Genomic DNA, 13,664 nt, shown 5'->3' with positions numbered 1-13,664 from the left:
AGTCTTACATTAGCATTCCATCTCTGCAACTTAACTGCTTTGAAATCATGAGCAAATCAATCTCTTCCAGGCTGTTTCCCCATCTGCAAAATGAGTGTGATGGATAATAATTATCCTTGTTTTACAGGGTTGTTGTGGGGAGAGGGCCTTATAAACCTTAATGTGTTATAACAGTGTGAATATATAATAATAATGATCCTTTCTGCTCTAATATTCTGGAAAACAGGAACAATAATACCCATCTTGAGTAGTGGAAATATCGTTGGATTTTGAGCCAGAACACCTGGATTCAAATCCTGGATCTATCATTTATTAACTTTGTATCCTTACCCTAAAACTCAGTTTCCTCATCTATTAAAAAAATGAAAAAATTGTATTAAATGATCTTTGGGTTTCCTTCCAACTCTAAATCTCTTCTCCTTTAACGATCCTATCTGAATGCAAGAGGCTAAACCATATGATTTATAAGGTCTTTTCACTCCCTCCATTCTTCCTAGATCCCCTGAATATATCCCCACCCTTGGCCAGTGTGTGTGTAAAAGGGACAATAAAGATTTTGAGCAGAGGTAGGCTGATTGTGTTTCTACCAGGTCCCATAGGACTTTGTGTAGGACCAGTCTCAATAGGAGAAAACCCCAAAGCAGAGTAAGAATCAGGAGAAGCCAGGCACCCCAGCCCCCCACCCCCACCCCAGACTGTTTCTAGTGTGGGTAAACCAATAGACCTTTTGGGGCCTCAGTTTTCTCAACTGTAAAATGAGTGTTGGACTGGCTGATGTCTAAGATCTCTTCCAGCTCTGAAATTTTATGAAAATATGAATCAATAAGAGATAGGAAATAGGGCCTGCAGAGGCTGGAAGACAGGGTGGGGACAGCTCCCTGGCCCTGTGCCAACCCGGCCCCAAAACCAGAGAAAAGAATTATAAAAAGAATCTATAAAATCCCCCAACCCTCCCTACTCTTTCCCTTCCCCCTTCCCCCAAAAAGCGGGGGACTGGGTTCAAAAGCTCAGCAACAAGCTGAGGAAAGGAAGTGTACAAAGAAATGAGAAAGGCCAGCGGGGAGCTGAGCCGACTGGGCTGGGGTTGGGGGCGGGGGAGGGGAGGAGTTGGGCCAGGTTTGAGGGACGAGTTAACAGCTCAATTGTTACTTCAATTACACGGATTATTTGAAAACAATGTTATGAATTTCATCACTGACAGTCCCAGGAAACGGCTGCCATGGCAACAGGGGAAAATAACAGGGTCTGGATGGCCAATCAGAAGTTCCCTCCTCAACCCCATCAGGGACTCAGTTTGTAAAAAGTCCTTTAGCACTCATGACCCCTCCTTGGGAAAAGAAAGGGTGGGGAGGAGAAAAGGAAGGGGGGACATAGCTGATACCAAAGAGGAAGAAGGAGAAGGAGGGAAGAAGGAAGCAGGTGATAAGAACAGAAAGGCTCAGAAGACTTGGGTTTTAATTCTAACTCTGACATTGACTTTCATTGTGAGGCTGGACAAGTCACTTCCTCTGTCTGGGCCTCAGTTTCCTCCCCTATAAAATGAGGGAATTTTTTTAGATAGAGGCCTCAAAGGGAAATTTCAATTCTAATAATAGTAGAGAGGATGTTAGTCTGTTATCAGAGAGCACAGTTTTTCCCTATTGTTACCTGTTTGACCTTGGACAGCTCACTTATCTCTGTGTGTGGCTCAGATTCTCCTTAGGCAAAATGAGAAGGTTGGGACAGATCACTTCCAAAGGTCTCTTCCAGATCCATTCTAGGATCCTGTGACCATCCATCCTAAGGTACTTTACAGCACTGACATCCCATGTGCTGCATTCTAAGATCCTTTCTAGTTCTTATTGAGGCCAAAGAGGAAGAACTGGGGTGATCTAGGAGTCTTCCTTGGGAAGATTGATCTTGAGCTCAGCCTGACACATGGAAAGGATTCTTTGACAAAACCAAAGGTGTGAAGGAGGGGAGACTGGGGGGGGGGGGAGCTGTTTACAGCAAAGGTAAAAGGACTGGAGTGATCCTGGAAGCATACTGACCTGGATGGAACAGTGCTCTGTATGGACACTTAATAAACATTTGCTGAATGAATGACTGGAGCAGAGGGAGATTAAGTTAGATTTGATGTGGGAAGCTATGGGGAGCCATTGCTGGCAGGGGAATCTCTTTCCCTCTCCCTTCCACTCTCTAAACCTCCTCTTCCCTCTTTTTCTCACTCACTGCGGTGCAATTTCCCAAAGCATTTTTCCTAATAGCATTTCTGGCATCTCACAGCCCACGAGTACCACCAACGCGTCCAGTCTCTTCCTACAGAGCTCCCCCAGAGTGACAGCATGTCAGAGTTGGGAGGGCCCTCGAAGCTAAGACATAGAATGCTAATTGGAAGAGACCCCTTAGAAGAAGATATCTACTCCAACCCCCATCTCTCCCATTTTATAAATGAAGAAACAAAGGACCAGAGAAGAGATCAAGGTCACATAGTAGTTCAGAGGTCAGATAGGACACTCAGTTACCACCTTGCCACCCTCTATTGTGTTTCCCACCCCCAATCTGGAACAGGTGAACAGGAGTACTTCACTGTGTACTATGTGGAGAACCAAGAGACTGTGTGTTCATGGTGGAATTAAAAAAACACAATGAATTTAGAGCCACAGGACTTGGGTTTGAATCCTAGTTCTGCTTCTATATTACCTGGGCAAACTTACCTAAGTCACACTCTGATCTTCAGCTCCCTCCTCTGTGAATGAGGGGTTGGTTAGAGGATCTCTAAGGTAGCTTTTAGCTGTTAATGTTATGTTCCTATCACTTTGATTCAAGCCCTGTGCCTCCCTGTCTTAGTACGTTAATAAAATTGGAAGGAGTCTTCTGAACCTTGGTGTTTGCCAGGTTGACATTCTAAACCAACGGGCAAGAGTGTGAAACTAGGGCGGCCAAGTGGTGCAGTAAATAGAGCACTGGCCCTGGAGTCAGGAGGACACAAGTTCAAATATGACTTCAGACACTTAACACAAAAAACTAGCCATGAGACCTTGGGCAAGTCACTTAACCCCAATTGCCCGACCTTCCCCCCTCCAAAAAGCAAAAAAAAAAGTGTGAAACTAATCACTTGTGAAGGATATGGGAATATGGGAGTCTGCCAGATATGAGGGGGTAAGGCATGTGGAAGAATGGGTAGTAAGGGTTCCAACAGAGAAGACAGAAGAAAAGAGGAAGAACAGTGGACCCCAAGGTTTGGAGGGCAAAATTAGATGGGTAGAGAGTGGGCAAAAAGAGACTTCAGCTGACTGCCTAAGGCTATAAAATGAGGGGTTGGAGTACATTTTCTCTAGGTTCCTTCTAGGACTGTTTTGTTTTGTTTTACTGTGGGGGGGGCAATCTCTTCCACTTTCTGAACCTTAGTTTCCCCATTTATAAAAAAGAGTAGGAGACAGTGAAAAGAAACTTTGGAGTCAGAAGACTTAGGTTCAAATACCACTTGACATTTCCTACTTGGTATAGCATGGGCAGGCCACATAACCTACTCTTGGCCTCACTTTCCTCATCTGCAAAATGACAGGGCTGGATTATATTACTTCTGAGGTCCTTCTTCCAACTCTAAATCTAGAATCCTATGACTATAGATATCTTGCAGCTCAGGCATTCTACAATTTTTCATTTTTCATATATTTAAATGAGGAGTTTCCCTCTCAATTAAGAGAGTCTTACCCCCCAAAGAGGTTTCCTCAAAGGGCCCTGAGCAGGTTCACTCAGACTCCAACAGGGACTTGGGCTGCCTCTGTCATCACCCACTGCACCCCCCAGAGGCTCAAGGCCTACCAAGGCTGGGGATCTGGCTGCTCTGCTGCTCGTTAGCCAAGTTCATTAAGGAAGACAAATGACCCGTGTCCAGCCTCCATGCATCAATGACTCCACCTGAGGGTGAGAGGGAGGAATGGATAGGCTGCTTACAGGAAGTGCTGGAGGCTCTGGATGGCTATGCCTGTGTGTGGGCCTGGGCTTATCAGGGGAGGGGACCCCTGGCCCTTTGAATAGAACTCAGTTGCTTGAAGCAACACGGGCAGTATAGACACTGCTATCCAAGTTTGGAAGGAGTTGAACCAGGCAGGTTGGGGGTAGCTCTCCTATTTCTATTCATTTCCACTCTCTAGAGCTGACAACAGGAGGAGCAGCACCAGGAACGAAGCCAGTTCTTCATACATGCCCAAAGTAGTTTCCCTGACCAGCTGAGTCACTGCCTCCAAGAAGCCCCCCACATCCCTGGTCGGTCACATCTGAGGGCTGAGCCTTTGGTTGAATCCTGAAAAGACAACTAGATATAGCTTTAAGCTGGAACAGGCTCCTGCCCATCGTGCAGCTCTAGAGACAGAGAAAAGGGAGGAAAAAGGGATGAGAGAGAGGGGAAAGAAAGGAGGGGAGAAGAAAAGAATAGGAAAAGAAGGTGAAAGAAGGGCTGATAAGAGAAAAGAGAGAATGGGTACAAAGTAGGATGGGGAAAGGGAATAGACTTGGAGTGAAGGTATTTTGTTGTTCAGTTGCATCTGAGTCTTCATGACCCCTTTTGGGGTTCTCTTGGCAGATACTGGAGTGGTTTACCATTTCCTTCTCCAGTTCATTTTACAAATGAGGAAACTGAGGCAAACAGGGTAAAGTGACTTGCCCAGGGTCACACAGCTTGTAAATGTCTGAAGTCAGCTTTGAACTCAGGAAAATGAATTTTCCTGACTCCCAGCCCAGCATTCTATCCACTGTGCCACCTACCTGCCCCTCTCAAAAGCATCATCCTTTCCCTGTAGCACCATGATGGCTCTTCAGTGTACTGTGGGGATCCATGCTGGAAATGAAGCCTCCATACTCCAGGATGGGGCTTCTCTCCAGAAGAAGGGATGGAAAGGAAACATGACACAGGAAAGGGGGACTTAGGCAGAGAGAGGTACAGAATTGGGGAGCTGAGAGTGATCTTAGAAATCAGCAAGTCCACACCTCTCATTTTACAGATGGGGAAACTGAAGTCAAGACAGGTGAAATAACTTGCCCAAGGTTGCAGAGGCAGTAAGTGGCAGAGCCAGGATTCTTACCTATAACTCCCAATTTTCCCTTAGTCCTGAAAAAAGGAGGAGATAATACTTGCATTACAGAGCTTTCAGGTTGTTAGGAGGAAAAGGATTTGTAACTATTATAGGGGTGAGTTGTGCCTTTGAGGGCATTTAGGATCACAGGCAATTTGGGATTCTATGCTATATACACACGGGACATAGGCTGTGTAGTTTTCTCCAACCAGAGAAATACCCATGTACAGATAAGGAACATAAGACAAATCCATTCAATTCTACTAATATTGACTGTGCAAGGCTCAGCAATGGATACAAAGATGCACGACAGTCTCTGCCGCCAAGATGCCATCCTTCCTTTCTTTCTTCCTTCTTACCTCCTTCCTTTCTCTTCCCTTTTAGTCACTGCTTCTATCTGTGTTTATCTCTGAATTTGTCTCTGTAATTAGAAGGAAAATAGAGCATTTATGTAGTGCCTACTATGTGCCATATACTATGCCAAGCATTTTATAAATGCCTCATTTGAACCTCACAACAATCCTAGTAGGTCAGTACTATTTTTATCCCCATTTTACAGCTGAGGAAACTGAGACAGAGGTTAAGTGATTGTCCAAGATCACATAGCTAGTGTCTGGAGCTGAATTTGAACTTAGTTCTTTGTGACTCCAGACTCAGGGTTCTATCTACTTCACCACCTAGCTGCTGCCCTTACATTGTCTGTCTGTCTGTCTGTCTGTCTGTCTGTCTCTATCTATCTATCTATCTATCTATCTATCTATCTATCTATCTTTCTATCTGTCTGTCTGTCTGTCTATCTATCTCCTCCCCCCTTCTCTCCCTCCTTCTTTTCCCAACCCTGAGGAAAAACAATTATATCTAACAATCTTCCCTCATAGAGCCTCAATTTTCTCCTAAGAGGAAGAAGGTATACCATCTCCTTTCAACAGAAGATCTCTAAACCTAGAAGTGACATAAACCCCCTTTTTAATTTCACACACCCCCATCCTCCTCCTTAGACTAAGAGTGATTATGCCCATTGCTCAAATTAGAAAACTGAGGCTTAGAAGTCTCAGTCTGTAACCTTTTGATGAGAAAGTTCCAGTCTTTCTCAGGAAAAAAAAAACACCCAGCAATGAAAGGGAAGGATCCATATAGAGACTCTTAAAGTTGATGCAGATAGCCTAGTGGGATGTGAGTATTTGTTTCAGAGCCAAGTACTCCACCTTACTGGAGGTGGCAGGGGTCAATGGACTGAGCTAGAGTGAATTTTCTGCTCAGATCTGCTTCTTACCTCCTGCTTCCCATTTCCCTTTCAAAGCCCCAAATCAGCCCTCTCTGACTCCCTAGCTCTCTGTTGCCCTGAGAGAGCTTTGAGTTCCCAGCCCCAGGGCTGACATCCCCATGGAACTGTGCTCTCAGCAGCACCTGCCAGCCCAGCTCCATCATCAATCCCCTCTCCCTGGCCCCAGCTCTGCTTCTGCTGCTGCCTGAGTTATATAAACAGGAATCAGTGACTCTCAGAATACCTGAGGCTGCATTTCCGAAAGGAGCTTCCTGACTGGAAAAAAAAACATCAGAAAGAGAAAGGAAAAGAATTTAATTGGCCAAGTCCCCTTGCCCATGTGGTAAACAAAGCAGCTCTAAACTTTGCTAACTCTTCTTTTCCATCTTTGAAAAGCAAACCCCTGCAAAGCCTTTCCCAAGATCCATCCATCTCAGGGCTTTCAAGCAGAATGGGTTAGGAGTAAGGGAGAAAGCTTCACCAAGACCCTACCTAGCATCTCATGGTGGCTCAGAAGTCTTTCTTCCAATCCCCTGTCTCCATAAAATGTGCTTGAGTGGAGAGAATGAGTCAAAAGACCCAGGTTTGAGTTCCAGCTCTGCCATTTGTTAGCTGTATGAGACCTTGGCCAAGTCACAGCTCTCTTTAAGGAGCAATTTCCTTGGCTGGCTAACATGGAGGTGAGACTGGATGATCTCTAAGGTCTCTTCCAGCTCTTAGACACTAATTCTCTTTTCTGTACCTAAGTACCAACTCCACCAAACACATCACACACATAGCCAATCTGCTATAGTCTCCAAGGAAGGAAACAAGTATTTGTTAAGCACCAGTTACCATGTGCCAGGCACTAGAGGTCCTATTACCATCCACATTTTACAGGTGAGGAAACTGAGGCAGGGAGAGGTAAAGTAATTTGCCCAGGGCCACACAGCCAATATGTATCTGAGGCTGGATTTGAACTCAGGTCTTCCTATCTCCAGACTGGCACTCACTCAACTGTACCACTAACCTGCATCAGACAATTATCATAGCCTCCCCATCCATCACTATCCAACTGCCAGCTAGCTATAGCTGGGTAATTTTTTGTCTCTAACTCAAAGAGGGCTTCAGTTTGGAATCTCCTAGCCACTGATATCTTTGTCAGGCTTTTCCCTGTGGTATTAATGGAAAGAGTGTTGAATCTGGGGTAGGAGATCCTGAGTTTGAATCCTAGATCTCTCATTATGATTTGTGTGACCTTGGGCAAATCATAAACCCTCTCTTTTTATTCCTCCTCATTAGCAGAAGGGAATTAGATTAGGTGATCTCAATGGTGCCTTCTGGATCTAGATGTGTGAGCCTACAGACTCTGCCAGTTCAGGATGCCAGGTGAGAAGGCTAGACTTGAGGCTGTCTAGGGCCAGCCTGCAGGAAGGTGCTGAAGCTGCTTAGCCTGCGCCTGTAGTTGGTGGGCAAGCAGCCAAGCCCAGGCTGCTGATAGAGGATCTGTCCCTGATTTTCACACTCAGCTCGATGGCCCAGGCCCCAGCACCTGATCCTGAGAGGCCCCTGGGGGCCAGCGTTTGAACTTCTCTAATGGACTTTCTTTCACATTACTAAGGGCAACCAGTCCTCCTGCTCCCCAAAGCAGGACGAATTGAAGAGTCTGCAGGGAAATTCTACATGAGAGGAGAAAGGAGGGCAATAGAGACTGGAAGCAGCTACTAAGTGAAAGGGAAAGGAGCATGGAAGAAGGGCAGAAGTGGGTCATTGTTACGGGGTAAGAGGTGAATGAGGTGGGGGAGCATAAGAGAGATACAACAAAAAAGTGGCAGTGACTGGTGAAGGAAGAAGGGTAAGCAGGCAAGACTGGGATATTGGGAGATTAAAAATTCGGGGCTAGAAAAGGGAATTGATAATTGGGAGTGGAGTGCTAATTATAGTGGGGGATGGAGGGAGACTTGTGATAGGTTGGAAATAGTGGTAAGTGTGGGGATAGAAGTGGGTAGAGTGATTTCTGGGATCAGGATTCACACAGTGGTTTTAGGACTAAGAGTCCAGAGGCAGGCAAGCAGGTTCTGGAAGGCTGGAAATCCTAGGAGACTCCCTTCCTCTGGTAGAAAACCTTGGCAGCATCTCCAAATGTACTGGAGAGTGACCCTGGGGAGGCCAGGTGGAACCACCAAGGGGAGGCATTCAGATCCCAGGGGTTTCTCTTCTCTACCAGAGAAAAGGTATGCCTGGGAGTTGAGAGTTCAGTACCTGCCTGTCCCCAGCTCAAGTGGGATTTTGCGTCTCTTCGTCTGGTCCTTTCTCCATTCTGATTTTGTTCCTTCTTCACTTGACTCTGACCCCATGTAGAGCAAAACTGTCTCCAAGTCAAAGGAGAGAACTAGCCCTCCTCCCTGCAGATAGGGAGTAAAACCCAGGCAAACCACTCAGGACTTAAGGCCTTCCTAAAGTCAGGCCTGAGGCCCCTCTAAGGCAGACACTTCCTCACCCCACACACCAGCAGCTCTGGAGGCCCCCAGGTCCTGGAGGGATCAATGGAGATGGGGCGGGGAGGCCAAGAAGTTCTCTAGCAATCCCTTCCTTTTCTCCCGGGAAAGGCCACAGCGCCATCCGTTGCCTGATATAAGCTGCTTCCCCCAAACAGCTTTGACCGTTTCAGTAGTAAGCCCCCCTCTCCACACCTCCAGTCCAAGTCTGCCCAACTGCAGCCACAGCCCTAAACCTCTGCCCCAGACCCAACAGTTTTGTCCATGGGTCAGACAGGCAGAGAATAGGAGTGGGGCAGCCCTGCAGGAAAGGGGCAGTGCAGGGCTTCTGGGGGCGTCCTTCAGGCGGCAGCTCCAGGCTTAGTATGAGGGCGTCCTGGCCAGCTTAGACTTGGGGTGTGATGGGTGGGGGCGTGGAGTGGGAGCCGGCTGAGCTGGCAGAGTGCAGGCAGGGCCCAGGGAGACGGCGATTGCAGCGTTGCAGAGATGTGGCTGTTAATATTGCTTCCCGTCCCACAGGGCAAAATACAATAACACACACACACACACACACACACACACACACACACACACACGCCCAGTATTTCCCGGGAACATCTAGCCCCTGCCATGGCTGTCACCAGACCCCGCCTCTGAGAGGCTTCCCCATAGCCGGGAGACCCGGAGCCCCAGGTAGCTCGGCGCAGCCACCCCCTCCCCAGCCCCCACTCACCACCACACACACCCCGGAAAAGGCAACCGGTTCCCAGCCCGAGAGTCCCTTGGATAGCCATCCCCTCCTGCCCCGCCTGGGGATTCACCCCCTCCCATCGGGCTCCGGGATGCTTTGCTCTCCCGCCCCCAGCTGTGCAGCGCCCCAAGGCAGCTGGGTTGCGTCCGTCCGGTCTCTGCAATTAGGTAGCACGCGTCTCCGTCCGCTTCTCCTTCTCTTTCAGAGCTGGGCGGGGAAAGCATGTTCCCGACCCGGAGAAGGAGGAAGAGGACGAGGCGGAGACCTATGAGCCCCAGGTCGGCTTTGCGCTCCCCAGGAAACGGGGAGCAAAGGAGCAGGGGAAAGTTTGAACCGGGAAAACTCCCTCCCCACTAATGCAGGAGGGCAAAGCAGCAAGGGGGGCGGGGAATACAATGGCAGGAGGCTCCCCTTGCCTTCGGATCCCGGGGGGAGCAGGGTTGGATGCGGGGAGATAGACCCGGGAAAGCCGTGTTCCCAGCCCCTCCCCCTGCTAGGAGGTGGCTGTACAGACCACCAGCTCCCTCTGCGCCCCAAACCTTGCCTTTGCCATCTTTTGCCTTCCAGTCTCTGGTGCCCGCCCCGTCCCGCCCCGTCCTGTCCCATCCCCCCCCTTTCCCCTCGGGGAGCCCCGAAGTGCTGCAGCTCCTACCTCGGGTGAAAGACCTCGGGACTCCCCCAGTCCTGCAACGCACGAGTTCTACTCTCCCTTCGGATTATCCACGGCCGCGGAGGCGCTTGGGGATCCCCCTTCCAGCCCCGGCCTGGCTCTCTTCAACTCGGGGCCAAGGAGCTCTATGTCCTGAGAAACAGAACCCGGTAGGAGGGCTGGGCAGCAGGGGCACAGCCTGGCACATGGGATCCCCAGATGGGAGGAGGAGGCTCCAGCCAGACTCCGAGCCGAGCGCCGGCCGCACCGAGAATACGGAGGGAGAGAGGGAGGGACGGACAGTGTGTGTATGTGTATGTGTGTGTGTGTTGTGTGTGTGTGTAAGAGAGAAAGGGGAGAGAGAGAGAGAGAGAGAGAGAGAGAGAGAGAGTGCGTGTCTGACTAGGGGGGATGTGTGTAAGGGACAGATACCTTCCTCCCACCAGCCTCTGCTGGAGACTGTGAGAATACACAGGCAGGTTGGAGTGGCAAACTGGGAGGAGAATGGTACTGACCCCAGGGCCTCAGCTTCTTATGGGATTTAGAACTGGAAAGGACTTTAGAGATCATCTAGTGATGTGAGCTAGATTCTGGTCCAACCCACTTATTAGATGGAACTAGTAGGCCAGAGAGCAGAAGAGACTTGGCCAAGCTCATAAAAGGAGTTAGTTAATGGCAGAGCCAGAACTAGAACCCAGGGCTTGTCATACAAAAGCCAGACTCTCTCCACTATATGCTTCATCTGACCTCTGTACTCCATACCTGTTGACACTGGTAACTCTGTGTATCTCCTGGAGATCCAGGGTCTAGAGAAAAAACCGAGGTACCCCTTAATTCCCCCAGCTGTGCCTTTCTAAGGTGATCCATTTTCCTGACCCTTGAATGTTAAGGGAAGTGTGTGTGGGGACAAGGGGTGGGGATGAGAGAGAGGAACCTGCAGGAAGTTGCATTCCACTCCAGGCCTCCAGGACAGAGAGCAATCTAATGGGGGTGGGGGGGTGCCATGGGGACCAGACAGAAGACCTAGGACAAGGCCCTCTTGATCCCAAGGCATTAGATAGCTTCACTCAAGGACTAATAGGAAGGTCTTCACCCTCCCATTCTGTGAGAGAAGGACTCTTCTATGAATTAGGATATTAGAGTGGCAGAGAATGAATAGGATACTAGAGTAACCCTATTCCCTATGGTCTTGGAGCACAGATGAAGAAACCTAGAAGAGGAACCCCATGTCCCTACTGAGCCAGCCTCAAGAATCAGTATTGAGAGTCAGAGGCAAGTCCTAAACACTATATAGGAAGAGTCTCTATGGTCCCTAGTGGTAATTACTACCCCATTCAAGGGAAAAGGTAGAGGAGAAAACAAGCTATGAGTTATTTAAGCAATAAGGAAGCAGGATCAGAGAGGTTAAGTGATTTACCTACAATCATCCACTTGGCAAATCTGAGAACTTAAACCAAGGTCTTCCGTCTCCAAATAAGTACTCTTTACATCATGCAGTCTCCCTATCCATCAACATTCATTTATTCATTTAATTTTTTCCATAAGTATTTATTGAATGCTTACGGTGTATAAGCCCAGTGCTAGGCAGCAAGGACTCCACCTCTCTGAATCTGTCTCATTTGCAAACGGAGGATAATATTCTCTCTCCTGCCAATGTCACTGGGGTATTGTGAGGAACCAATGAGATAATAATGTGTTTGGAAGCACTTTATAACTACAAAGTGCCATAGAAATAAATGTGAGGGATTATCATCAGTATGGAAATAAGTAAAACAAGTGAGGGCTGGTCCCTTAGCCACTCACAGCTGTAAATGCCATAACATCTGAAGTACAGAGATGACAACCAGAAACCCACCAGTCATTCAATAGTCACCTCTCTTATAGCCTCAGAGACCATCCACATCAGTAGATACCAAAGTCTGGGGGACCTCTGGACAACAAGGAGTACTGCCCTGAAGGCTGATCTTTCCTGCTAGGCCCAGTTTCTTTTCCTGTCCTGTCCTAGGCTCAGTCTGTGTGACTGGTGGAATTGAATCCTCAGTATAAGCTCCCTTTGGAGAATCCTTGGAGGATGTCTGTCCATAACAGTTTTATATATAACAGCCTTACACAGTTGGATAGCAGGTGCTGGGGAAATAAGAATTTTTGTTGTTCAGTGGTGGCTTGACTCTTCATGACCCTATTTGGGGTTTTCTTGGAGTTGTTTAACATTTCCTTCTTCAGCCTATTTTACAGATGAGGAAACTGAGGCAAACATGGTTAGGTGACTTGCCCAGGGTCATAAAGCTAGGAAGTGTCAGTTGGAATTTGAACTCAGGTCTTCCTGACTCCAGGCCCGGTTCTGTATCCGCTGCGCCACCTACCTGCCTAAACAAGTAGTACTAGCATTTAAATCATACTTTATCAGTTTCTCATTTGATCCTCATAATTGCCTTGAGAGATAGTTTATATCTCCATTTTGTAGATGGGGAAACTGAGGCGTACAAAAAGGAAATAATTTGCTCAAGGTCGCATAACAAGTTAGGTGATGTACCAGAACTTGAATCTAGATTTCCCGACCCAGTCTTTCCCATCCTCTCCTGCCTTGTCCCCAAAGCTTTTAGCCAATTTATCTCCCCTCATTGTGCCACTCCCCCCAGGAATGGAAATTTCCCTCCCCCTACCTTGGCCCTTAAGCTCTCAAGCACACTCCCCACTCTGTTTATTTGCAAGTGAATTTTCTGTCTCTGAAACTCCATCTCTTCCCCATCCCCTCCCCCAGAACCCCGATGGGCTCATTCCTTTTCATTGATCTCTCCCGCCCTTCTCTTTGTATTTCTCCTCCTTCTGTCAGTCTTTCTCCTCCCTGCTTTTCTCTATTCTTAGCCCGACTCTTTATGCTTGCAGGGACCCGCAGTTCCAGGCTCGGCTGGCCCTCCCCCTCCCTCTCTTTCTTCTCCCCAACCCCCACAAACTTCCTTGTGCAATTTTCTATGACTGCTGTCTCCTCAGTCCCTCTGGGTCTTTCTCCCCAACCCAACCTCCATCTCCTGGGATGATCGTTTACTTATAGGTCTGTCTGTCTCTGTCTCTGTCTGTCTCTGTCTCTGTCTCTGTCTCTGTCTCTGTCTCTCTCTCTCTCTCTCTCTGTCTCTCTCTCTCTCTGTCTCTCTCTCCCCCCCCGGACCATAGTTCTCTTTTTCAGTCCTCCCTTCCCACCCACCTACCCCCCATTCTTCTCCTTTCTTCTTCTCCTGGACTCCTGGGTACCCTTTTCTCCAGCCGCTGCCTGGGGTCTCTCTTGTTGTGTTTAGGTTTCCCTGGGATTCTGTCTCTCTCGGATCTCTGTCTCTCTCTCCCTCCCTGTCTTTTTCTCTTTCCCTCTCTCTATCCTCCCTCTCTCCATCCTTCTTTCCCCTCTCTCCATCTCCTCCTTCCCCCCTCTGTCTCCCCATCCCTCTCTCAGATCCCCGCCCCCTCCCTCCCTGTTCCCAGCCTTTCCTTCCCC

General features: G+C 48.3%; 1 protein-coding gene across 1 annotated transcript in view; it reads right to left on the bottom strand.

The window, feature by feature from the left end:
- CDH22 (cadherin 22) overlaps positions 1-11,230 on the bottom strand; it is a 154,882-nt gene extending 143,652 nt beyond the window's left edge. The window contains exon 1 of the mRNA XM_069062725.1: positions 10,181-11,230. The gene's annotated coding sequence lies outside the window, so the exon portion shown is untranslated. The remainder of the gene's footprint in view (positions 1-10,180) is intronic.
- Positions 11,231-13,664: the final 2,434 nt, after the last annotated feature.

This window comes from Petaurus breviceps, unplaced genomic scaffold (genome assembly GCF_028583685.1).
Source record: "Petaurus breviceps papuanus isolate PSGF00001 unplaced genomic scaffold, PetGlider_PUasm1.0 90503, whole genome shotgun sequence".
NCBI classification, from domain to species: Eukaryota; Metazoa; Chordata; class Mammalia; order Diprotodontia; family Petauridae; genus Petaurus; species Petaurus breviceps.
This window is presented reverse-complemented; position numbering and strand designations above follow the sequence as displayed.